This window comes from Phascolarctos cinereus, unplaced genomic scaffold (assembly GCF_003287225.1).
Source record: "Phascolarctos cinereus isolate Bilbo 61053 unplaced genomic scaffold, phaCin_HiC Scaffold_1;HRSCAF=81, whole genome shotgun sequence".
Classification (NCBI taxonomy): domain Eukaryota; kingdom Metazoa; phylum Chordata; class Mammalia; order Diprotodontia; family Phascolarctidae; genus Phascolarctos; species Phascolarctos cinereus.
In genome coordinates, this window is record NW_027555514.1 from 252,597,392 (window position 1) to 252,623,806 (window position 26,415).

Here is a 26,415-nt window from a genome sequence, read left to right on the forward strand (position 1 = left end):
TAAGGTAGTCTGTATAAAATGTTTTCCAACAGCTTGTTTTAATATCCTATCTTCTAAGCTGGAAAGAAAGACTGTGCACCATACTATTTTCACCGATAAGGTATAATTCTTTTGGAAATACAGAAGTTATTTGTCTTTGGAAAAATATTATATTGTTGTTCTGTAAGGGATAGTCTAAAAGCCTATTGATTTTTATGAGTAAAATATCATGTCATATTTCTTTTAAAAAGTTCATTGAGTTTAGTAGGTCATAATAAATTAATATCATTTATTAACAATAAACACTTTCCATACCTTATCTCATTCACTCCTTACAATAATCCTGTGAAGCAAATATTGTGTTATTCTTTTATAGATGAGTAAAATGAGGCTGAGAGAGGTTAACTGATTTGCCCAGGGTCGTATAGCTAGGAAATGTCTAAAGCAAGGTTCAAATTCAGGTCTTCCAGACGGCAACTGTTCAGTCCATTTTGCCACCTAGATGCCTCAAAATAATAGTAACAAAACATTCTCCATCTCCCATAATCTGAGGCCATTCTCTCTCACAATTCCACAAAGCATCAATGGGAAAAATGGCTACATATTCAGAATACACGGGTAGAGAGGCACATATGTATATACTACACTATAGGGTCCCAATGTCCTTTCCCTTCATGTCTTATCTTCATGCAGCTCATCCTAAATTCAGTGTCTCTGCTGAGTGTGTTGTTCAATTGGGCTCCCTAGATCCCTCTGTAGTTCAACTTCCAACATGCAAGGCTATCTTTCTTTTCAAACTACAGAGGTTATACTTCCTAAAGTTATATTTTGCCTTGATTCTTAACTGGGCCTGTTCCTGATGAGTATGATGTCTCCTACTCATTCAGTACCTCCACTTTAAGCTTTTGTGGCCAATATGGAGAAGAAATAGTGGAAATATCTCTTGCCTTCCCTAAAGGATAGGAGGGTTCCTTCTCAAGGTATGTCTCTCCTCTCTAGCCAGAGGGCACCTTCCTCGAAGGCAACTTCTACTTAATTATCTATTGAGTGCCACATTTTTCAAAGGGCATGGACAATGCTTTACCAACCAATGGCCATCAGCCCCCTAATTCCATCAATTTTGATCAGAAATCATAATGTCTCCTAAAAGGCTAATTAAGTATAAACTCTTTTAAACACTGTTTTCAGGCATCAATTGTCTCTATTACTTGTTCTTTATCTTCACAGATTTTGTAACTTGGATGAGAAGAAAATCAATTGATTAGGATTTTCCTGATCACCTCTAATACACACAAAGATACTGTGTTTATGTATAGCTACACCTATCTGTGTGTGTGTTATCTCTGCCCCCAACCAAGTAGAATGTAAATTTCTTGAAGGCATGGAATGTTTTTAATTTTCTCTGTTTGTATCCCTAAGAGCTATTAGGATTCCTAGCACACAGTGGGTATTTAACAAATGCTTGTTGAATTGAATACTATCTTGCATTTTTTGCATTCCCTGGTTGTTCTTTTTGGATTTAATTCAATGGATTGACTAATTGCCAGACTTTATGCATTTCATCACTATTTTGGGTAGAATTTCTCTTCCCATCATTTCCTACCACTCTTTCATAGGCCTATATTGAAATAGAGATGATTTTTATGGATTCACTTTGAATCCTCCTACTTTGCTAAAGCTATTATTATTCATCTCAATTAATTTCTTCATTGATCCTCTGGGCTAATCAAAGTTAGCTGCTTGAAGAAAGGCACAGCAGTATCCAGGAAAGAGAAGGTGGTAACTTCACTGTTACTCTATGGTGCTCATTCACATTTAGAGTATTATAATCAGTTGTTAGGAAGCCCACATTTTAGGCACCACATATTTAAAAGGACATTATATCTTGGAAATTGTCTAGAAAGGATAACAAAGATAGCGAGGTGCCATAATAATAATATGACATGTGAGACTGAAATGTCAATTTCTCTAACTTTATCCTCCCCAACTGATTTTGCCTAGAGAAAATCAAACCTTTGTTCATTTCTTCTCATTATCTTGCATGCTATGTGAGGATATGGCAAAGAAGTAGGACAGGGTTAGCCCAGACAAGAAAAATCATGAGGAAATGGTAGCTGACTTCAAGTATTTAAAGGGCTACCATGTGGCAAAAGGAATAGGAAAGATATTGAGGAAAATTTTTAAAGAAAACCAAGTGTACTAAAAGATGCCAGCTCTCACCTTGTCTATTTTTACCTTCATTTCTTTTGTTTTACCTGGATAAAAGTAAATCTTTGTTCATTCACTTTTCTTAGCCTTCATGCAATATTGTTGCTGTTGTTCATTCTTCATTCTCGAATAGGACCAATGACATCAGGAGACGATGTCTTGATTTGCATATGAGTAGGATTTAAGTGAGGCAGAGCTGTGCCTCACTTAAGTCATCAGCCTCACTCTCTCCTCCAGGGTCTGTCATCAAAGTCCAATGGCAAGACAAAAGTCAAGACCACTGGCAATGGCCCATGATGCAGTGGGCAACCTTGGCCCTTCTAAATCAAGGTCTTAACCAGGTCTCAGTTCGTCTAAGGCAATACCCATTCAATGACTACGGGTTAGGTAAGAATTGAGAGAAAAGATGGCCTAATTTGCTGTCACAAAATATCAGTCTGGGAGGGGAAGACCCCCCAAAGTTTATGGTCAGAACAGAAAACAATTGATAGAAAGGTAGACCTTTGAAGAAACTGCTGTGCACATTACAAGTTGAAGCTTGGAAAAACAAGAAGGATGATGCAAAGTCAAAGAAGCAGTTAATTCAAAAGGAGAAAGAGACTGAGAAAGGCATTTTTAGAATTCTGCTTTTGCGAAACCTACTGCAGCTTGCTTTGGAGTAGTTATGTAAACTGGAATAAGGAACTTCTAGTAAACCAAGCATTTGGATCTCTCTCTTATCTTTGTAGATGTGGTAGACTAGGGCTGTGGAATACTGCATTTACTGAGAGATTCAGTTGATGTGTTAGTTTTGCTAAGCTACTTTTTTTTCTGTAATTTTTTTTTTGTTGTTATGAGGGATAACCCATTCTGTTGGGATAGAGCCTATATTCAGAAATAAGGTAGGGTAAAAACAAAAAATAAATAAATTAAATCAAGCACTTAGGGAAGAGAGTTGCAAATAGTAACGTGGCTAGAAGTATTAAAACAAGCAATGACAATTTTTGTCTTCATTACCATGTCAAAATAGCCCTTCAAGAAATCAATCAATGAATAAAGATTTATTAAGCCTCTCTATGTACCAGGGCCTGAGCTAAGTACTGAGGATATAAAAAAATGCAAAAGGCAGTCCCTACTCTCAAGGAGCTTATAATCTAGTGGGGGAGTCAACATCCAAATGTAGATAGACAGATAGATAAGTAGAGAGATTGATAGATAGATGATAAAATAAGGGGGGAGGGGAGAGAGAGAGAGAGAGAGCCAGCTATGTATCTGATTATAGCATGAAGGAATATGGGATAATGGGTAACCTAGAGAAGAGAAATTTAAGGGCAAAAATGCCATCTGTATTAAATTTATTAAATATCTGTCATGTAGAAGAGGAAATTGACCCCAGAGGGCAGAACTAGCAGCAGTGGATCAAAGTCACAGAAAGGCCAGCACGGACTTGACATGGTAAAAACAATTCTTAATAATAACATCAATCAGAAAGTAGACTATGCTTCCCCAGGGAGGGTTCCTGGTAAGTGATGGTCTTCAAGAAAATACTGGATGACCACATCAAGTATAATGTAGAAATATAGTACAGACTAGATGACTTCTGATGTCCTTTACAACTCTTAACTTCTGTGATTCCGATGCCTACAATTCATTTCAGTGGCTATTTTGGGGGATTTGACAACTAGGAAGTCTAAAACTTGTTTTTAATTTGTAAACAGAGTAGAGGTCTTTGTAACTAATTACACACTCAGTTCCATCAAAGAAGATAAAATGAACCATTTAAATGTTTCCCAGACTGAAGGGATTGCTAATGAGAGCCAATAGCAAGATGGCAATGCCATTGCTAAAGCTCATCAACCCAACTGGCTAATATCCATCAAAGATCAGCAAATGAATAGATCACATCTGTGTCAATATCTCTGTTCAACATAAGGGTGTATTTATTTCATTTATCCTTAGTGTCCTCATTATAGGCTTCTAGAGCATTGTCACAGTGCTTACTAAGCCTCATAAAGTGATAAATTGCACTTATGTGCTTGTGTTCCCAAGGATAATTGCCTCCTTTATCTCCCAACAATCCTTTGATTAAAGAAAATAATCATTAGGTTGAAAGCAGAGCTGTCAACTTGGGCAACAATCTACTAGCCACTTGATGGACATTAACCTAATACGTATATTTCTCTGAGAGACTATGTATGCGTTCCTTTTGAAGGAAAGGTAATGCCTGTCTTGAAATTCCTATGGCATTCCACAAAGTGTCACTTCAAAGTTTCTAAAGAATAGAGAGCTTGTATATGGCTCTAAAATGTATAACAGATAAACTTTATAAAATCATTAGTCTTAGGAGACGATAGTAGGTAGGTAGATAGATAGATAGATAGATAGATAGATAGATAGATAGATAGATAGATAGATAGATAGATGATAGATAGAGATTGATAGATAGAGATTGATAGATGAGAAAAGGAAGAGAGAGAGAGAGACAGTGAGAGAGACAGAGAGAGAAGCAGAGAGAGAAACAGAGAGAAACAGAGAAAGAGAGAGGGAGAGAGAGAGAGAGAGAGAGAGAGAGAGAGAGAGAGAGAGAGAGAGAATTTATTCTTTGAGAGCAAAGAAAACAGAAAGCTTAACTGAGCCCAAGTATGCCCTTACATAAACACAAAACTTCACCATCTCCCACAAAGATACAGCATCATCCTGTACTAGAATACTGAGGGATAGTATTTCCCAATGACAAAGGCGCTCTACCTGGAGTCAAGGCATTCAAATTAACCAATAAATCAATGGTCATCCATGTGGGTATTCCCTCCAATGATGCATATTACAGCTCACCCATGTCCACCTACCCTATGTGACTCTTGTCAGTTTCTTTCCATGAATTTACAACCAAATGTCCATTCAACAACACTAGAGGCTTTTTTGTTAATTTTTTAAAGTGTTTTTTTATTGATATATTTTTGCATCTAAATTTATCCTTGTATCCTTCTTTCTTTTCTTCCCAGAGGGTTACCCCATATAACAACAAAAGAAATTATTTTAAAATAAAAGGAAAGAGAGGAAAATATCAACAAACCAATCAAAACATAAAAAAGCTGACAACGTATGCAAAACTCTTGGACGCTCCATTCACCTCTGCAAAGTAGTGAGAGGAGGTCTATTCTAATATCTCTCTTTTGAGAAGGCCAAGCTTATTCTTTGTAATTTTGCAACATTCATTTGTTAATGTGTTGTTGTAGTGGCTCTTTCCATTCACACTATTATGATCTGTTGCATTCTGTTAATATCAAGAGGTTACCAAGAGAGCACATGGACTGCCCAACTTAGAGCAGACACTCAACAGCTCTATGACCAAAGGTAAATTGCTTAATCTCTCACCATCTATTGTCGGAGCAATGTCTCCTTGTCGGCCTTGGAGGCTGGCCTAACATTTCCCAGGACCCTTGCTCAAACAGGAGAGGCTAATTTGTTTTTGCTTGTTTGTTTGTTTTCTCTCAAAAAGTGTTGAGATCATCCTTAGATGCCACCTCTTGGTTACATAACCGGCACACAAGAAGCCAGCCTATGAGGAGTCAGAGCCCTCAGATTTATGAATTTTATTGCCTTGCCAGCCACCCCACCATAGCCTTCTAAACAAGCACATTTCCATATGGAAGCAGGCAAATGTGGGATACAATGTACCAAATGCTCTGTATCCTTTTCATACTCTGGCTAAGTAAAACCTCCTTTTTTTTTTTAACTTTGATCTACCAGTGCCTTATTGTGTTCCAGTCTCAAACCTGAAGCACCAGACCAGACAGAATTAGGTCTGAGTTATGACATTTGTAAAAGAGAAATAATAATGCTGGCACTAGATACCTAACAGAATAATAATTTTAAAGCACTCTGTAAGCTATGACATTCCATGTAAATTGCCACGATTATTACTCTATCTACATATAACAAACAGAACATAAAACACTTTAAAAAGCCAAAAATAGATGAAGCTAATAGAAGCAATGCAATGCGGTCAAAAGAGCATTAAGTCTGTATTCTGCTTCTGACATTCACTAGCTATTTGCTCAAGAGCAAGTCACTTAACCACTCTGAGCCTCAGTTTCCTCTTCTGTAAAACAGAGATAATGACATCTGAAGCACTAATCCATTCAAAAGTGTTTCAAGGACCACATGAAATGATGTATGAAAAGTACTTTTTGGAACTTAGCATGCTATATAAAGGTCGGCTGTTATCAGCATAATTGAGGCAGATACTGCATACTACATGGCTTGTGGATGAGAAAATCTCTACTTATTTCAAAGTTCTCCCCTCCTCAGAACCTTCTCTGAAAGATTCCAGTCTTCAAAATGAAACTTCCTGGAAGAAACATACTGTTTCTTTTTTATCTTTATATCCTTTGTTTCTGATGCATAGTAGGCACTTAATAAATATATGTTGGTGGATTGATTCAGAACCTCCAGAGACTTACATTTGACTAAAGAAAAAGTACTAGGTTGAATGGAAGACCGAGAGAAGATCCCCTTATCTTTGTACTTACAGGATCCATTAGAATACCAAACCAAGTTCTAAAGGAGGAATCGTTCCTTTTATTTCCTTTATAATTGTTCCTTTCTTCCCATACATAGGATAGAATGTAGGGGTGGGATAAAGGTTGGGATCACAATGACGGTTTTATTGCTGTAGTAATCAAAATGCACAAGCGTTCATTAGTTTCAAAAACAGATATCTAATAAGGAAAGACTTGGAAGAAAAATGCATTCTCAACTTCTCTAATTTTATCCTCCACCTGTTTTGATTTGCCTAGAGAAAACCAAACCCTCTTCCCTTTCATTTCCCTAGATATTCACTTAATGTGTTAGCATCTGGTCCAAGTCTTCTGGTGTGTGTATTTTTTTTTTAGATTTTTTTTTTATGTCAAAGAATAATGCTGTCAAAAATACCAGAATAGAATCATGGGTTAGAAAGCTCTGATTCTTGCTTTGGTATCTACCCTAAGTCCAAGAAAGATGAGTTCATATTATATTAAATACTCCGAAATACTACCCAACAAAGTGAATTCTTTCTTATCCAACATAATAGGGGCAAACAGGGTGCAATGAGAATTACCACTAGACACCCTATATGGAACAAGAACTTTTTTTCAATGAGTACAATAAAATACACATAATTATGAAGCTATACTAAATATATTTTGATCTTTCTTTCATGATCCATTCAGATTTCAAGACTTGCAGTGCCTCAGTGTTTTCATTGGAGCCATCAACTTTGATTTCACTTTAGTATAATCAAGATATCATTTGGGTCTCTTAGACTCCTTTTTATGACAGATAAGCTGAATTCAACCTCATGGGTTTCCCTCTAATAATAATTTGTATGGCCACTGTTTTCTAAATTACAATCCTTTCTATGAGTCTTTTCAGTATATTCAGATCCCTGAGACAAGTTTCTATAACGTATTTTGAGTACTAAGCAATTGAATCTAGGGCACATTAAAAGGAGAAAGAAGATTCATTCCCCTATTGCATTGTAGAATCCCAAATTTCCTTCAAAATTCAGCTCAAGTACTGACTTCTCCATTAGGCCGTGTCTGATGTCCCCCACATGTCAGAGCTTACCCCCTCCTCATTACCTTGAAGTTTAATAAGCTACCCCAGCCATCTCTTAGTAGAATAAAAAAGAAAGAAAAGGTCTTGCAAAAAAATTGATTTATTTATCAATAATGTCATTATATACAGTATTTTCAGTGTTTCATATCCATAGCTCTCTCACTGCTTGTGCAAACAAGGGAAGAGGGATATGCTGCCTTTTTTATTTTTGAAAATAGTACGGTATCTTTTTTTTTGGCCAAGATATTTTTGAAGTACATATTCTTTTGGTATGGGATAGGAGGCAAATCCTCTCCTTGTTGTTAAGCTAAGAACATGAAGTCATTTCAAAGGGAAAAATAAGGAGTTTTTATTGATTTCAATAAATCTGATGGGGGGATGATTTTTATTGCTTATACTTAATCTTCAAGATAAAGAGGAAGGGGGAAGCCCTGAAGTTTAATTAATTGATGATAATTAATCTGTTTATATTTTGCAAATACTTATTAACAAAAGCTTATCAACTGATTTGATCTGAGCATGGTTAATAAATGGATTTTACTCTTTCCTTCTTCCCTCTCCCAGAGTATCAGTCATTGGCTGTATGGAAACAAAACTCACCACAACAATGGGGAAAGCTGCAGCAGTGTTCTTGTGATTCCGCAGATCAGTTCACTTACTTGTTCTGTGGTCCATGTCACTGCTCTGTACCTAATGTCTCCCTATTTCTAGGCCTACGTTTTGACCCTTGATATACACCACCAATTTTTCATGGCTGCCACAACTCATGTTTGGCTTATGGACTCTTCACTATTCATCCAGTTGTCTATTCTTTGCCTTGAATTGTCTAGGCAGTTTTCACCTACACACCATAACCCTATGGAAGCTCTCTCCATTCCCTCACGGCTTCTCAGGTAGCCCCTCACTCTCCTCCTTCCTATCTATACCCAGAATCTGCACAGTTCCAACCTCCAGATCCTTTTTGGACAACTTGTCTCCCTTTATACATGCCCAGGGCTTTTTTTATAATATGTGTTATATTAGTTGTGTAGCTATTCCAACTATTTCTGATTGACAGACTGGGCTTCTCATCTTGTCTTTTCATGGTGTTGCCATTTCATTGACTATAGAAGTGCAGCTGAATCCATCTAGAGCAACTCTTTCATTTTACAGATGAGTCAATTAAGGCTGAGAAGTTTAGTGACTTGCCCAAGGTCACAACGATAGCAGAGCCAGTTTTCAAAGTCAAGTCCTCCAATATCAAATCTCTTTACATTACTGACTTTTCACATTTTTAAAGTTAGCTTCATTGATACCTTCTGTCTTGATATTATCTTCACTTATCAATACATTCTCATCCCCTTCCACACCCAGAGAACCGTCTCTTTTTTGTTGTTGTTCAGTCATTTTAGTTTTGACTGCCTCTTTGTGACCTCCATTTGGAGTATTGGAATGGTTCGCCATTTCCTTCTGCAGCTCATTTTAGAGACAAAGAACTGTGGAAAGCAAGGGTAAGTGACTTGCCCAGGGTCACACAGCTAGTAAGTATCTGAAGCCAGATTTGAACTCATGAAGATAAGTCTTCTTGAGTCCAGGCCCAGCACTGTCCACTGTACCACCTAGCTACCCCAACCACCTCTTACAAGAATGAAAAAGAAATAAAAAAGACAGTTCTGAAAAAAATCTATTTATCAGTAATGTCTGACAGTATGTTCAGTGTTTCATACCCATAGTTCTCTCACTGCTTGTGCAAAGGAGGGAGGAGGGCTATTTTGCTTTTTCTTTTTTAAAAAAAATAGTATGACACTTTTTTGGCCATGAGGCAAATCTCCTTCTTATTGTTAAGCGAAGAACATGAAGTCATTTCAAAGCGAATAATAAGGAGTTTTTAATGATTTCAGTAAGTCTTATTACAATGGGGGATGATTTTTATTGCTTATAATTAATCTGTTTGGAGCAGAATCACTAAAATAACACAAATAACTTATTGAAGCTTTGTATAATGCCATTTTTCAAATAAGTTTGAATGCTTCTTTGACAAGATGAAACATCACAGACCCCTCTTTAAAATGAAATTCAATTTTACTGAGAAAAATGGAATCACTCTCTTATAGAGAGAGAAGATATACTGTGGGGTCCATTTTCAGTCTGTCTGAATGGGCCAGAACAAAGGACTTAGCAAATTGTCTCGTTAACACAATTGATGTAGCCAAAGTGAATGTGTTTGATATATTTTTCTACCTATAATGAAGAAATTAACCAGAAATTTGCCAGATTTCCACTTCTCCCTTATATAGTAAATGAATTAATGAATGAAGGAATGAATGAATGAATAAAACATTTATTATGCACTCACTATTTTTAAAACACTGTGATAAGTGCTGGGGATGCAAATATAAAAGGAAGATATTCAAGTATGGATACAGCCAAAAGGAAATCACTTCAATAGAAGTGTAAGCTCTTTATAGAAATGTGAGTAGGTCATTTCAGCTGGGGGATAGGGAGGGTGGCAGTGGATTATCTCTGCATTCTTCAAATATCTTGCCTGAATACAAGAAAGATAAAATGGGTGGGTAGACATTATGTGGAGAAAATTTATCTTCTTTACATGACTGAATTCCAGTGTCCTACCTGCCAGTACCCTCCCTTTAACACTAACTACCTAACTAAATTGCACATATCTTTTTTTTTATTTTGAATATATTTATGCTGGATATACTTGTATATGTATACATTATCTCAACCAATAGGACATAAGCTCCTTCAGAGCAAGGATTGTTTCATTTTTAAACTTTGCATCTCCAATACAATCTATGAAGGGGAGCATGGGATGGTAGATAGAGGACTGTTCCCAACATCAGGAAAACCTGGGTTCAGGTATCTCCTCTGACATATCCTAATGGCTGTGTAACTCTGGGCCAGTGACTTAACCTCTCATTGCTCTAGGGCCTATAGTCAACTCTCTAAGACTATAAATTGCAGTGAAGGTGCCAGCCTACATTGCCAGAGGGAGTTTGCTGGCTTGAAAGTTCTCCATTCTAATGAAACTACAGGCCCAGTACTTACCACAGTGCTTTAAATACAGTAGGCACTTAATAAATCCTTGTTGGTTGATTGTGGTTTTTCTAGGAAAGAGATTAAAATGCCCATTCATCCCATGAATTTTTATTTATTTATTATTAAGGAAAAAACCATGATGAATGAGTTGCTGTGTATAAGAAATACATTTGTGGCCCTCAGAAACTTAAATCAAGGTCTTCTTTGCAAGAAGAGATGCTCAATGAATGGTGAGTAAAATAATATATCCTTTTCTTTCACTATTTACCTTATAATGAAACATTTTAATTCATGAAATGGTACTTCAAAAGGAAAAGAATTTGTCTTGACAACGACAATAATTGGCTATTCTGTCATCATTGCATCAATATCTATTTAAGATCAACTCAGACAACAAAACGTATTCAACAAACATTAGGCATGTACCATATTCAAAGCACTGTGGCAGGAACTGGAAATTCAAAGACACACACACACACACACACACACACACACACACACACACACACACACATACAGGAGATAGTCCCTGCCCTCGAGGAGTTTATTCTATCAGATCCTAGAGATAATGTAAACATAATAAAAAGTAAGCTTCAGCTAATTAGGTTTCATTCATTTGGAATCTAAGGTCAAGAAGGGTTTCATGCAGATAAGAAATGTGTTTTTTGCTGACTTCTTATATCCCTTTTCCAATTACCATTGCATGAGAGGGAAGAGGCTGCCAGCTCTTTCACTGTATCCTTTTAAATTGGGTTACACATGAGCTGTTTGGGACAGAACTTATCTTCAGAAAATGGAGAACCTGGTGAAAACAACTTAATAAAAAGAAGAAACGTGCTGATGAGAGCAGCTAAAAAGTGTAACTGAGTTTTCAACTGGAAACATGACGTTGTGAATGCATAATCCACATTTCCACCTCTCAAAGAGGAAGAATGTCTTTATGAGAAATATAAGTGGATGGAGGGAGAGATGGGAGCTTGAATTTGAAGCTCTTCCCTCTATTAGTAATTTCAAGGTGTCAGATAGGATTTAATCATAAGCATAATTAACATCCCTGAGGACTCACAATATCATATAGAGAGAGCTAAAAGGAATGTTTTATGAATTCTAAAGAGATAAGAAGTTTTGATTATATTGTGAGCACCATAAGTTTCATGAGATCAGCTAGTTAGCCTTTAGAAGTAAACACCTTCTCTCAGCTCCCACAGCATTAAGCAAAGTGTTCTCCACAGACTAGAGCTTCAGAAATCTTCATTGAGTTGAATGAAGAAAGATATCAATGAAGTCCACAGCCAAAGTAGAGTAGAATAACTTCACATCACGTTAGATGTTTATATTTCTTGCAAAGAAAGAAATGTGGGGGGAAATGTTACTTGTGTAAATACATTTTAATAGCAGAATCTGAGCTCTACCTAATATCTTAGTTCTCTGAAGGGAATCTTAATAAGCATTCTGAAAACTATTAAAGACAGTGTGGCTCAGTATATAATGGACCAAAATTTAATTCCAAAAGACTTAGGTTTGAATCTGATCTCTGGTACAGTCACCGCATGACAACAGTCAACTCATTTATTCACTCAGCACCCTAGGTAACTCTGTAAGACCATAAATTATAAAGGAGTCAGGATTTGCGTAAGGGGAAAAATTTTTCTAGACCAATAAAATCAAGTTTATTTACCCTCCCTCAAGATAACAATATGTTAATGTCTATTAAAAAAAAAACCTAAAATCCAAAATATTCCATTATTTTCCATTTGAAATAGTATTTGAAAATATTAATTTATCTACTTATTTATGGCTTATTTATTACATTTATACAAAAATAGATGTTAACCATATTCAAAAAATAACTTCGTAGAATAAATTTCTCAACTAAGCAAACAGTTATTAACTGCCTGCTACTATGGAATGTAATACGCTAATATTCTACTCCAATGCCTCATAGCATCAGGGAAAAACCTTGAATTTTCAAAGGCAATAACTTCAGAGTATAAGTTTTAGTAGGTTCAAACAAGATAGAAAGGTATCAGTTGCAGAGCTGTGTGCTTATTGTCATAAAATTACTTAATTTCTTGAAGTCACTACCAGAAGATGGTTATAAGATCAGGAAGTTTTCTTAGCTTGCAAAAGGTATGAAAATTATTGAGTGATAAAAAGAAAGACCACATATACATCAAAATATTTATAGCAACACTTTTCTGTGGGAACAAAAAGCTGAAGAAAAATTGTAATAGTAGTGATAGTAATATAATAATATTAACAATAACTAATCTTTATAATTTTTATTGTTTGCAAAGTGTATGACAAATCTATGAGGAAACTGCTAAGAAAATTGTGGAACATTAATGTAATTAAGGATTACTAAGTTACAAGAAATGATAAATATGAAGAACAGAGATACATGGAAAGATTTTTGTGAACTAAAACTAAGTGAAGGAAATGAACCAGGAAAACAACATATGCAACGACCACAACAATGTAAATGGAAAACAACAAAAACAAAACAAAAATGAATGCTTTCTCCCTTAATTTTCATCTCCAACTACTTATTAGATATCTTAAATTAGCTATCTTTATAGATGTATTAAGCCTAATATGTCCAAAACTTAGCTCATTATCTCTCCCTTAAAATCCTTTGCCTCCCTTTAAGAATTCCCGTATTGCTGTCAAAGGCACCATTATCTTCCCATTTATAACCCAAATGTAGATATTTACAACCTAAATATCATCCTCTAGTCTTCACTCTCTCTCACCCTCATATCCATATATCCAATCAGTTACCATGCACTCTCAATTTTATCTTTGCAACATATCATGTATACACTTCCTTTTCCCCTCTGATGTAGTGACAACCCTAATGTAGGTCCTCATCACTTCACGCTCAGCCAATTAAAATGGGCTTTTAGTTGAGCTCCATGATGCAAGTATCTCCTCACTCCAGTCCATTTTCAACTCAGCTATCAGATTGATCTTTAAATTCAGAACTGACCATCTCACCTTCCTATTCAATAAATCCCAGTGACTTCTTACCACTTCCAGGACAATGTAATTTAACACTATTTAAAGCCTTTACCACCCTGACCCCATCCTACTTTTCCACTCATATTACACCTTATTCACCTCCACGTTCCCTTCAATTCATAGACCTAATCTCCTTGCTCTAAGACACTCCTTTTCTCTACTCTGAATTTCACTAACTGTCCCTTTTGCCTGGAATTCTCTCCCTCTTCACAACTACCTCCTGACTTCCCTGCTTCTGTTAAGCACCAGATAAAATGGCATGTTCTACAAAAAGCCCTTTTTGATCTCCCTCAATATTTGCACCTTCCTTCTCTTGATTATCTCTAATTTATCCAATTATCTCTATTTTTATGTAGTTGTTAACGTGTTATTTCCTCCATCAGACTGTGAGCTCCTTGGGAGTGTGGATTATATTTTACCTGTCTTTGTATTCTCATCACTTAGCATAGTACCTGGCATATAGTAGGCATTTAATAAATGCTTATTGGCTGACTGAGAGAAATGCACGGGTCTAATGATGTCTGTCATACACAATAACAAAAAAAAAAACTTGTTTCTTGGAAAAAGGAAGACTCAGAAGAATCAAGAAGTCAACTCACTGACCCAGTGTTAAATGAACAAATCTGTTGGAGAAGAATTCCTTAAATGATAAGAACTACTAGAAAAACTGAGAAGTTTTGCAAAAATTAAGTTTAAACCAGCAGCCCACAATATACTCAAAATACCTATGTGACCTAAATATTGAAGGTCACACCATCAAAAAAAATAAAGAGGGGCAGCTTTGGAGTCAGGAGGACCTGAGTTCAAGTTCGGCCTCAAACACTTGACACTTACTACCTGTGTGACCCTGAGCAAGTCATTTAATCCTGATTGCCTCACCAAAATGCAAAAAAAAAGAAGAAGAAGAGAACCATATAAGGTACCTTTTATTATGGGTAGGTGAAAGGATTCTTTATCAAACAAGTATTGGAGGTGCTCACAGGAAATAGTTTGGATTACATAACATTGGAAAGCTTCAGTATGAACAGAATTATCTCAACTAGAGATAAGAAAGGAAACAATTGAAAGAAAAAAGTTTTGTATCAAATATTTCTAATTGTCTGATTTCTAAAAATTGTAGGGAACTAAGATAGTTATACAAGATGAAAGTCATTCTCCAATGGATAGGTGATCAAAATACATGCACAAGTTACTGTCAAAAGAATTATAAAATATTAACAACCATATGAAAGAATTCTGCTCATAACAAGAGAAACTCAAATCAAAACAACTCAAATCTCACCTCACACCCAGCAAAGTAGCAAATGTGACAAAAATTGGAATAGACAACGTTAAAAAGGTTGTGGGAAAAATAGGCACTTAACTCACTGTCAGAGCTGTGATTTGGTCCATTCTGGAAAGCAATTTGGAATTATGCAAATAAAATTAATTAAATGGATATACTCTTTGACCCAGATATCCCACTTCAAGGAAGGTGTTGAGAATAAAAAGAAAAGTCCAATATTCATTAAAATGTTTATTGCAACACTCTTTATAGTTGCAAAGAACAGGAAATAAAGTTGAGTGGGGAATGGCTAAGCAAATTGTAATGGAATATTATAGCGCTGTAAGAAATGCTGAATAATAAAGAATACTGAAAAGCACATAAAGAATTATATGAACAGATGCAAAGTAAGGTAAGTAGAAGGAGGAACTTGGGCCCAAATAAATGAAAAAAGTGTCTCCTTATATTCTTTGCAGAGGGAGAGGGTATATTAGTGTGGGACACTATGATATTTGGTTATGGTTGATATGCGGTTTAGTTTTGCTGAAGAGTTTGTTTTTTCCTTCCTTTTTGTTCTTTTTTTATAAGAGATACCTCTCTGAGTGAGGGAGGAGAAGTATGTATTTTAAGTGAAAGACATATAAACACAAAATATATCATTAAAACTGTTTGGAAAAGAAAAAATGGTAGATGGGAGAATCACTATATAATATTTGAAAAACATTGTAAAAATATGGAGCTTTTGAAGCATCAAAAACACTGTGACAGGCACTAAGGATGCAAAGATGCAATAAGGCCCTTTCAATCTAATGGATCAGATAAGATAGTTTGTAATGATTTACAATAGAAATTAAAATTTAAGTATTTAGAGATCTATAAACAAAGTTCTATGAGAGAAATACAAGGTATACAAAGGAATTTTCTTGAATACAAGGAAAGAGAATATATGCTCTTTGAGGCAGAGACTATGACATAGTCTTCTTTTTAATTGTCCAAAGCCCCAGCACCAGTTGCTGAAATTCCTAGAATATTCTAAATACTCAATAAATATTTGTTTTGGGACATATTGCTAATAAGATTTTCATAGCTGGGGAAAGGGGAAAAAGGACCAATAACTGATTCAAAGAGGAGGAAGTCTTGGCAAATAAACAGAATGTTAAAAGGAAAAATAAAATGGTTTCTTTTCCCCCTTGATATTTACGAATTGTGAACCCTGTAGGAGTTCTAATTTCAAACCTCTAAAAAGAATAATCAGACCACACAGGTTCATATGCAGTAGAAATTACTGACTTATGCTTTTCACTCATTTAAAAAGCCTCCCACTGAATTTTTTTTAAAGTGTAAATGGTAATCAATAATTACCCACTGCTTGGCACTCAGCTATCCTCTAACTGCTTCTAAGCACATCAAACACACCACTAAATGTGACTTACTCACTAGGGAGAGGTTAGCTCAGAATTGGCTGCATTCACCTTGGGGAGAATTCATTTGGTGTGCTTGCTATTGAGTACTCTCAACCTCATTATCAGGTATTAAAATAATGGTGGATTTCAAGAAAATAACAAAATATTCAAAGCCTTGGGAGCACAGTATACGATCAGAACTGTAACATGATTAACAATTGGTTAACAATTTCCAAATAACATAAGGAAGATAGAGAAGTTAGGGGTATGAAAAGTTTGTGTGAAAAGACTCTAAGGGTCTTAGTGGACTGCAAACTCAATCTGACAAACAACAATCCAACATAAAAGCCATGAAAATAAAATGATCTTAGTCTTCACTAAGAGATCCATAGTGTCCAGAAAATGGAAGATGAGTCCCATGATTTACTCTGCCCTGATCATACATTACATCTAGAATATTATGTACTGAGTTTCACATTTTAAGAAGGACAGTGATATATTGGAAGCAAAAGAAGTATAATTATGATAATGAAGAGTCGCAAGTACTTATTGAAGAACTGGAATTGTTAAGCTAAATGAAAATGAAGACTTAGGAAGGACATATTTTCTGTCTTCAAATATTAAAATGACTAACATGGAAAAGAGATTAAAGCTGCTTTAGTCAAAAAGAGTAAAACTAGGAACAATGGAATAGACTTTACCAAGAGACAGATTTGTATGCAATGTAAGGTGGGAAAAAAAAACCCTTCCCAATATTTAGAGCTTTCCAACAGTAGAACAAGCTGTCTCAGGTAGTACTTTGTTACTTCTCACAAGGTTCCTTTAAGCAAAAGCTGAATAACCACTGGTCAAGTACATGGTAAGGTTGACACTTATTTGGGAGCAGGTCTGGCCAGATAGCCTCTGAGATCTCTCCAAGACTGAAAGTCTGTAATTCTAGGGACTGGAGAAGGAATATAAATAGAAATGATGATGAGTTTGATGATCTTAGAGAAACATGGATAGACTCGCACAAAATAATGAAGAGCAAAATGAGCAGAACCAAGAGAATATTGTATACAGTAACAGCAGTATTGTTTTAAGAACAACTTTGAGTGAATTAGTCATTTTGACTATTATAAATACCCAAATTAACTACAAAGGGCATATTAAAGAAGATACTATCTGCATCCAGAGAAAGAACTGATAAATAGAAATATGTATAGAATGATTTTGCATACAACACACACATATTTGTGACTGATGCTAGCCATTTCTAGGGCAGTGGGGTGGGGGGAGGGAAGGAAAAAGGTAAAACAATTTTGCATGATAACTTTGTTATATATTTTAAAGGAAGAGCAAGCTGTATATAATATATTTTCAGTTTCATGTTCAATCATCTTTTTAAAATTATACTATGTTACAGAAATGCTTATTCTATTTATAAATCAAAAAGAAAATAAATAAGAAAGAAAGAAAATGGGGGGAAGGATGAATACAGGGCCACTGGCCAAAATGATCTTCTATACTCTTAGCTTAGCCAATGAGTAGGAAGATAGAGTTAGAAGGAGGATGGTAGGACCTAACTTGAGAACAAGAGAAGGGAGAGTGCGCTGTAATAAAAAAAAGTACTGGATTTTGAGTCAGAGGATCTGTATTTTAATCACAGATATGCTATTTACTACCAATATGACTTTGAGCAATTAAATTCATCCACCTAGGTCTTTTTCTTCATCTGTAATATAAGGTAGTTGAACTGGATTACCTCCAAGGTTCCTCCTAGTTCTTGATCCTGTGAAAAAATAAGCATAAGGATAGGGACTGGACCTTGATTTTATTGGTATAAGGAACTCCCAGATGAGGAAACATCATCCATCAATGCAAGCTGGTACTCTATCTGTAACTTATAGTATTAGACAGTTACCTAGAACACTGAGAAGTTAAATTACTTGCCCAGGGTCATACAGAAAGTATATGCCAAAGGTGATAGCTGACTCCTGGTCTCCCAAACTCCGAGGACACATCTCCATTCACTACACCATTTTGCTTTTGCAAAATAACCATAAAAGAAGATGAATTTTAAAAATATAGATTTTTCTCATTCTCTTTCAGTTTGCTGATCCCAAGATATTGGTAACAAGATTGGTTTGGGCAGTGATATTTTAGATAATAATGATGGTAGGTAAATGATATGTTAGTCTGTAAGCTCATCCTGCTTTCCCATATATTATGTGTCCATTAAATTTTCCATGTCAGTATTTGCAATATTCCACATGTCCATTTACTTTAATGACTATAATCTTTAAAGAAGGAAAAACATTAGTTTATGTTTCAAATAGATAGCCTCACTGTCCTACAGTTAAAACTCCCAGATGGATGAACAAGACTGCAGAGTGGTTTGGCTTCATTCAATGCCAACTCTGGCCCAAGAAAAGCACTCCCCCTGAGCATTTTGTGGGTCCTCTTCTGTCTGAGTCAGCCGGGATATATCAGTAAAAGCATAACTAAGGACAACGAGAAGATGGGAGATATTAATATGAACACATACTGACAGCTTTGTCGGAAGGACCATTGCCAATTGTCACTGAAAGAAACAAATAAATTCATCAGTTATATTGGCCTGTGAAAGCACTGAATTTATTCTTTTTCATCAAGGTTTAAGTGGTGTTGAAACACAAATCTTCTGAATGTGTGTATGTGGCTTTATATTGTTTCTATCTTTGTGTCTATCTGTATGCATTTTTTAAAGTAATCTTCATTTTTCAAATGATATATCTACAACTCAGTAATAATGAAGATTTATAATTTTGTGTCACATCATCTCTGAATATTTCTGTAGAATCATAGAATGTTAGAAAATAGAACATAAGAGGGCAGTTAGTACAACCACTTTATTTTAGAGGTGGAGAAACTGAGGTCTAAAAAGATACAGTGACTTGTTCAGGATCACACAGGGACTCACAGAATCACAAAATCTAAGTGTTGGAAGTGAACTCATAAGTCATCTAGTGCAATCCACATATGAACAGGAGGCTACAAAATCTCTGACAAGTGATCTTCTAGCTTTCACTTGTAGAACTCAAAAAAGAGATAGAGATTATTCCCAAAATAGATCAAAGAATAAGGAAAAGGAACTACATGTACAAAAATATTTACAGCAACTCTTTTGATTAGAGTAAAATAAAAGTGGAAATAAAAGGGGTGCTCACTGAGTGGGGGATGGCTGAACAAATTGTAGTCTATTAATATAATGGAATACTATGAAATTATGAAAGTAATGATTTCAGAGAAACCTGAGAAGACATGTACAGACTGATGCATGGAGCATAATAAGTAGAACCAAAAGGAAAATTTATACAGTAATAGCAACATTGTATGGGGGCAGAAAGCAGCTTTGAAAGACTTGAGGTCTCTGGTCAATGAAAATGACCAAAATTTTTATGTACTTTTTTTCTTAAAATCAAGCTGTATGTAATAGAGATTTGTGGCTTTGACTACAGTCTTCTTTTTTGGGCTCCTCCCACAACATCCATTTGAAGAAAGGGCCCAGGAGGGCCATGTCTCATTCTTCCCCAGGCTACTCTCTTGACCTCTTCTACCAAGCCCAGGCTCTTCATTCGAAAGCCTTATACCAGCCCTGGAATCCATACTTGTAGGTATCCTCTGTCCCTGTTGGCCTCTTACTTTGATTGGATGGCTCCTCCCAGAACCCCCCATGCCAGCCATGTGTTATTTCTTTCCAAGCTACACTCCTGATTTCCTCTACCATGACCCCACACACTAGGTACCTTTGTCCATCGCCTACCCTTTTTTCAACTTATTTTTATGCGTTGTCTTCCCATTGTCTCTTGGAGAACAGGGAATGTCTTTCTTGCTAATTTTATTTGTATTTCCAGCCTGAAACATAGAAAGTGCTTAATATATGTCTCTTGGCTCACTGAATGTTGTGTATGGAAATATTATTTATTGTTTATGTTCATTAATTTCTGAATTTTTCAAAAGACACAAAAAGGAAAAGAAAACTGGGATTCAAAACTATATCTTTTGATGTTAGTGTTCTTCTTACTATGCCAAATTATACAGTATTTATCTTCCTGAAGCCTTTGATTAAACATTATTTTTAAAACACGGAGTCAATAAATAATATTATCTTAGATAGTAGAGATAGCATGCCAAGAGAGGATAGTGCAGTGGACAGAGGATAGGGATCTAATCTAGAAATCAGGAAGGGGAAAAGGAAAGGAAAAGCATGTATATAAGGCCCACCATGTGCCAAGCATTGTGCTCAGCATTTCATAAATATCATCTCATTTGATTATCATGAAGTAAATACTTTTATTAGCTCCATTTTATAGTTGAAGAAACTGAGGCAAAGAGATGTTAAATGACTTGCCTATGGTCACACAGCTAGCAAGGATCTGAGGCCAGATTTGAACTCAGGTCAATCTGACTCCAGGCACAGTGTTCTGTGCCAGGAAGCCCCAGGTTTGAGTCTGGCCTCTGACACATACTGGTGGTATGACCCTGAATAAGTCAGTTAGGCTTTCTGGGCTTCATGCAATTCTTGAAGACTATAAGTTATCAACTTGTTCTAATGCCATCTGGGAGAGTATGTTTTCTCACTAAGACTTCCATATACCAGGAGCCAAGATGGCAGAGTAAAAGCAGTGACTTGCTTGAGCTCTCCTCCAAACCCTTCCAAATATCCTTTAAAAAATGGCTCTAAACAAATTCTAAAGCAGCAGAACTCACAAAAAGACAGAGTGAAGCAAATTTCCAGCCCAAGACAGCCTGGATGGTTGATCGGAAAGGTATATTGCGCCAGGCTGGAAGAAGAGCGTAGTTCGGTGTGGGCACGCAGGCCACAGCAAACCTGGAACAGGCCTTAGAGGACTGAATCACGGGCAGCTGCGATGGTTTCCAGACTTCTCAACCCACAAACACCAAAGACAACTTAGAAGGTCAGTGGGAAAAGTCTGTTTCTGCGGTAAGAGAGGAGCTAGGTCTCAGTCCCAGTTCCTGAGAGCACGGCCCAGGGCAGTGGCTGCATCCTGAGCTTCTGGCCCACTGACTGAGGGGGAATCGAGTGGCTGATCAGAGGGGGATTGTAGGGATCTCTTTGCTGGTGCTGAGGCAGGAATCTCTTGCTTTGCCTGTGCTTGGATCTGGGTCACAGTTCTGGGTGGCAGTCCTGGGGCAAGGAGGAACACTGGTGTGGTGGAGCTTGTAGTGGCTGGGGAGAGGAAATTCTCCTCACAGTTCCATATACCAAAGAAATCAAAGCGCTGTCTCTCTCTCTCTCTCTCTCTCTCTCTCTCTCTCTCTCTCTCTCTCCACACACACACACACACACACACACACACACACCCCTACAAAAAGAGAATACCAACTTCTTTGAGTGATTAGCAATTAACACAAAAACTAGCGATTAATATAAGACATGTACACAAAAGCTATGGAAAGCTAGAACTGAAGTCAAGAAAAGCTGGATTCAAGTCTTGCCTTAGACAAACCCCACAAAGTCCATAGCTTTTTGGCTATGCGACCTTAAGCAAATTACTTACCCATCTATGTGCTCCTGGAAACTATTTATCCAATAACTAAAAGAAGCTTCTGATATGTTTGGATATAGTCAAAAAACATTTATTAAGTACTTACTATATGCCAGGTGTTGTGCTAAATACTGGAGACATGAATTTAATGGAAGACTGGCCTCTCAGCCCATTGCTTGTGAACATATTTTTTTGTTTTTTGTTTTTTATTTTATTTTTTAGTGAGGCAACCGGGGTTAAGTGACTTGCCCAAGGTCACACAGCTAGTACGTGTCAAGTGTTTGGTCTGAGGACACATTTGAACTCAGGTCCTCCTGACTTCGGGGTTGGTATTCTATTCACTGTGCCACCTAGCTTCCCCAAGAGGTATTTCTGATGCAAAGTCCCACCCACATAGTTGAGACTAGAGAGCCTGCTTCCAAGAAAGTAATGACAGCATGTACTGGAAGCATGTATAAAGCATGTATAGATATTCTATAATTGGTTCCAGACTACTAACAAAGCAGTAATGGTCACTGGGTTCTTTGATGGGCTATATTGTGGTACAAGAATTTGAGGCACTTTTAAAGGCCTCCTTTTTCTTCTCTCTTGATTTAACTTCTCTTTGTCTGCTTTCTTCCTGGCTACTAGCCTTCTGGTGAAAGATTAGAGACAGTGCTCTAAAGACAATCTGTCCTATTTGAGGCTAACCCGTGGCCCCATGAATATGAGCGTTGGTTCTCTACCTTCATGTTTGTTTTAGTAGGAACTGGAGACTATAACTTTGTGAGTCTCAAAAGGCTAGGAGAATCAGCCCTGAGATATTCCGGGAGCCAAGTCCATGACGGATTTTGTAGCCCGCCTGGGATCACTGCCCAGAGAAGGAACAACCTTTGGGATCCAGCCTAGTAGCACCTTTGATGAGGACTTATCAGGCAGTGATGACACATTTGGATGTGAACTTCTTAGGACAACTGCTATATCCAAATCATGCTAAGTCTGAGCCCACTCTTTCCAGAGAACAAGGTAGCATGTGGGAGACTGTGCTCCTGAAGTGGTGGGGGAGAGGAGGAAATACTTCAATTTTTATTATTGTCACATCTTTCATGTAAATATCCCTTTATAAGAGCCAATTGATATTAATTGGTTAAATGGAACAAGGGTGCTAGTTACTGGTGGCTAACAGTAGAGATAACACATCTGGAATGGGGACTCCTGTTGCCTGCAATAACAAAAGATACCCCAATACTTCAGGTCTAACCCCTAGAACCTTAAGAGTTAAGTATAAGTAGCCTGGCTCTGAGAGAAGAAGTCCAGAAAGCATACTCACAACAAAAAGAATTATTTTAAAAGTCTCTTCCCTTGAAGAACATACATTGTAACTGGAAAAAAAACACACAAACTAGGTAAATGCAACATGCTGTTGTTCATCTTTTGTTTTTAAAGAGGACCAATGATTTCATGGGTTGATATCTCGACTTATTCATGAATTAGATTTAAGTGAGGCAGAGTTACACAAAGTTGTCGGCCTCACTTTCTCTTCCAGAGTCATCAAAGTTCAGGAGCGAGACAAAAGTTAAGACGACTGATGATGGCCCAGGATGCAGTGGATGACCTTGGTGTCTTCCATGTCTAACCAAGCTCTAACACCTCCATAGCTACTGCTTCAGCCACCTTCCTGGTCATTAGAACAAATTGCTCTTAGGGGAAGGCTTCCCCCTGCTTACTGTAGACATCCCCCTACCTCACTGACAAGTTTAAGTAAGGCCTGTCAGATACCCTCAACCTGGTTTAGCTTGTCCACCAAGATGATTTTACCAGGGAGTGGCTGCTGCACATGCTACAGGTGAGAACTGGGGTACAGGAGGACACCACAGGTGAAGGGCTCAGCAAGCCCTCATGCCAGAGGTGCTAGTCTTCCCTGAACACCCACGCAAAGTAGATGGCAGTTAACATTAAAGGGGAATCATCTGGAAGCTGGAAGGTAGAGCAGAGGAGGTAGAATGCTTCTTGCAGTAGGTGACATTAGAGTTTACTCTTAGAAGAAGCCAGGGAATCTAAGACATGGAAGTGAGGAATGAGAACGTTCTAGTTATAGTGGAATGAAGGAAGGACGGAGAAACAAAAAAGGGAGATGGAGGGTGTTGTGTAAGGAACATAAAACAAAAAGACCAGTACAACTGAATTGTAAAGAACAGGGAGTTAATAGAGTCCAGAAAGGCAGGTAGGGGTCAGGTTGTGAAAAGCTTCAAGTGCCAAAGTTATCACAATGGAAATCCTCTTCCTGAGGAAGTCTGTTCCTGTGGATATTCAATAAACTCTAGCTGGTGATGATAATGATGAGCCTGTGTTATCACTTCCACTTAAGGACTTAATATTTCCTGCCAGAATGTATGCAAAAATTCATTTTTGTATCTCTCACTGCCAAATTGTCGATGGTCTTTGTTTAGAATGTTGGATACAGAATCAAAATTCACAAGCACACAAGTTTGGTTTTTTTATTGTTGTTATTGTTGTTGTTTTAGATCAGATCCCTCAAATCTTCCCCTCTCCCAAGAAAAAGCCAATAGCCTACGGGTCCTTGGAAAGACACGACACAGATGTCAATTTTAAAGGAAGTATCCTGGAACATGCTCATTATTAAATTCTCTTATAAAATCCCATTGAATACGAATGGTCTAAAAGCTCTTTCCATTACAGAGTAATAACAGTTTCTCTCATCTGTTATCCTGAAACAATGAACATCCAGGATGAGGTTTTATAACAGGAACTTCAGATTCTAACATATACGGATGATCTTCAAAAGTTGCAATGGAATTTGTGATAACAGGTACATTAAATTTTGTTCTATAACACTTAAAATGAGTCTCATCTGGTGTCCTTTTGGCTAACCCTTTAACAATCAAACTGCTACAGAATTTGTGGGAACTTTCTCATACACAGAGTCCTACAGTGACTCATCTTTTTTTTTTCTGCTTAGCTGCTAAAGGCTTGCCCCAAGTGTACATGTGATTGGAATAAGATCTTACAAAAGACTACATTTTGCCTTTAATTTGGAGTCTGAAGAATAAAAATATTTTGGTAGTAGAGATAATTATCTAAGTAAATAATTAATTGAAAAAATCATAATATATGTTCAAGCCTCATTGCCAAATAAATTACAGAGAGAATGGAGACAACAAACTGGGGAGGGGGAGCATCTCAGGGGGCAGAAGGGTATAAAGTAAAATAATAATAATTCACATCCAAAGTGATTCACCTTATGTGACTTTGGATGTCATTTTGCCTGTTGGCCCTCAGCTTTTTCATCCACAAAATGAGATTGGAAAAGATGAACTTTCCAACTCAAAGTTTATATTTCTAAAATTCTCCATGAATTTTGTCCTCTTCTACCTCATATATCATATTATCGCTTTGTCTCTTTTAGTACCTATTGACTTCTTGATGAAATCTAGATGCTACCTCTACCATCAGAAAGGATCAGTTGAAATCAAGACCTGTCTCTATCTTTCTATTATATCCCTACTGCCTAGCACCGTGTATAGCACCTAGTAAATGTGTAATAAGCATATTTTTATTCATTCATGGACCCCTCCTTTGCTATTACTGCATTCTCCCTGGTTTCATGCTAACTCAGTGGAAAGAATACTGGCTCCAGATCCCCAGAACTCCAACAGTGTCACCCTGGAAAATCCATTAAAATCAATCAATCAATCAATCAATTAATTAAAAATTTAATTTCTCTTGGCTTCAATGTCTTTATCCGTTTAAAAAAAATAGATGGGAGGGGAGTTGAATTAGATGTATTTAAGGTCATTTCTGGTTCTTGGTCTAAGATCTTATGTAATCAAACAACAAGCAAGTATTAAGTACCTAGTATGTGTCAGACATGGTGCTAGGTCCTAAGGATACAAAGACAAAAATTAACGGCCCTTACCTTCAAAGAGATTATATTCTATTAAGAGAAAGAACATGTACCTATATAAGTACATGTAAGAATATATACAAAGACAAATTAACTCCAGTTGGGCCAGGCACCTCTAGTTAGGGGAATGAGGAAAGGACTCATGTTGGAGTTGGTGCTTGAAGTAAAGCAGAGATTGGCAGAGAAAAGGCAGAAGTGAAAGGAGAACGCATTTCAGGAACATGGGTTAAGCTATGCTAAAGCACAGAAATAGGGGGCAGCTAGGTGGCACAGTGGATAGAACACCAGTCCTGGAGTCAGGAGGACCTGAGTTCAAAGCTGGCCTCAGACACATAACACTTAACTACCTGTGTGACCCTGGGCAAGTCACTTAACCCCATTGCCTAAAAAAAAAAAAGCACAGAAATATAAAATCAAGTGTTTATTGTTAACAGTGTTGGCTGGAACAGAGTATACATTAAAGGAAGTAATAAGATAAATAATAGAATA